The sequence below is a fragment of the Mobula birostris genome, chromosome 30 (assembly GCF_030028105.1).
Source record: "Mobula birostris isolate sMobBir1 chromosome 30, sMobBir1.hap1, whole genome shotgun sequence".
Taxonomy (NCBI): domain Eukaryota; kingdom Metazoa; phylum Chordata; class Chondrichthyes; order Myliobatiformes; family Myliobatidae; genus Mobula; species Mobula birostris.
Genome location: NC_092399.1, coordinates 32,460,290 through 32,462,478, shown reverse-complemented (window position 1 = coordinate 32,462,478; position 2,189 = coordinate 32,460,290).

The following is a 2,189-nucleotide window of genomic DNA, read 5'->3' as shown; positions in this document are numbered from 1 at the left end:
GCCTCCTTCTTGATTACATTTGTCAAATAAGCAACCACAGCATCAGTGGGAGGAGAAATATTAAAGATTCCTTACTATTGTGAGGGGATCCAGGAGTGCCCCTATTAACTGTTTAAAAAGAGAGAAAGAGAGAGAGACGAAGATTGACGGTTGGACTGTCACTTTAAGGCACTGGAAGTAACTTTGGATTTCTACTGAGTTGGGTTTGGAGACAGCACCAAGCAGCTCGAAAGTTGCTATGGCGACCAACAGCACATTATTGATGTTACTTTCAAGGACTTGTTGCTTGCTTGCATTTCTTTACAGACAAAGGAAGGAGGGACTCTTTGAATGACAGGTGATGCTCAGCCTGGTGAAATAAATAGGAGGTCAGATGCTACAGACCTTAGACACATGATCTGGACACTGAATGAGCATTGTTGTGCCCGCAGAGAAGGTGGGTTTTGGAGGATCGATCAGGCGGATCAATCCAAATTGCTCTTCCAGGGAAGGAGAAGGGGTTGACTGGTGGGGAGTTGTCTATGTGTCCACCCTTGCCAGGGTGATAGCTCCACCGCCAGGAAAACCGGTCCCCCTTGTTAAAGTCACAGTCAGTGACTTGTGAAGGATTTCAGAGGACAACGAGAAGATCGACAGCAACAGCTCACCTGAAGACTCAACTCACTCTCTCTCTCTCTCTCTCCATCACTATTCAACTACATACCACGAACTGAACTGAACTGAACTTTACTCAACATCGTAAGACTGTATCTTTTTACCCCTAGGCTTAAAGAAGCTTGGTTTTCATACATATATTTCCACACTTACTGATTTACGTACATATATATATATATATAATCATTGCTAACCTGTGCGATTTATCTTCATTTATATTACTGTATTGCATAGTTACTAATAAGTATTAGCAGTTTATAGCAATCCTGGACTCCAAAGTGATTTCTATTTCTGCTGGTTTCTTTATTCCCGTCATGGGGTACGGGACACTATCAGTTCATCCTGTGACGAAAGAGGGTTACAAAAAGTACACATAGATTAAGATGTTAACTGTCCTGTGCTGGCACCAGTGGGATCAACAGTTGATCTGCCACCTGTCTTCAGGAGAAAGAGAGATAAGGAAGACAATGGAGCAGCATTTGGAAATGTTAATGAAGAGACGAGAGTGTTTAACGGAAGGAAACACCGGTCTGAGAATTGTCAAGATCGGCTCCTTTTTGAACCCTGAACTGTTTGAAGTGTGATGGACAGGCGATACCCCAGCAGGGGGATAAAAAGGGACAGGTTCGCTAAGGCAAGACACACAGGACACCACGAGGTAACGAGACCCTGGAAGCGGTGCGCCTCCCACAAGTCGGTGGGAGTTTTTGGAGGGCTGATCGCGGGACCAAGCCAGAGACGCACAGGGTGGAAAGGTATGATCGGCGGGAACCTGGTGTGTGTCCGCTCTTGCCTGGGTGCCGGGTTCACCGCTGAAGAACGATCGTATCTGAAACGGAGGGGTCACAGTCGGTGACCTCAGAAGACATTACAAAGGGCTCACCCGAAAGCTGACTGTGAGGAATATCGAAGGTCCGTTTGGAATCTGATTTGAATATTCATTCGCTCTCTCTCTCTCTCTCCCCCATGGCAACGGCGATTACTGCGAACTGAACTAAACTGAACTCTGTCACTTTGAAACTGGTCATTTACCCCTAGACGACGATAGAGCTTGATTGATCCTATTATCCTAGTTCTGTGTACGTGTGTTTTACCATTGCTGAACTGTTGCATTTATTATCCTTTTGATTAGAGTACTGTGTTGCTTATTTCTTTAATAAAACTTTCTTAGTTCCAGTAATCCAGACTCCAACTGAGTGGTCCACTTCTGCTGGTTTGGCAACCCAGTTACGGGGTACGTAACAATCCTCATTTGTTGATCCTCTTCTGTGTTATTTACTTATTTTGCAGATTATTGTAATTTTTATGTCTGGCAATCAATTGCTGCCACAAAGTAACACATTTCACAATGTTCTGTATCTCAGTGATAGTAAATCTGATTCTGATTCTGATTACGGAGACCTGAGGGAGGAGAATTGGTAATGTTGGCATGTACAACTCATAGTGGGTGATTAACCTGCATTGTTTTGGAAATGATGAAATGATTAGAGTGAACAGTTAGATTGTTTCTGGCCTCAGTTCCGATAAAGCGCTCA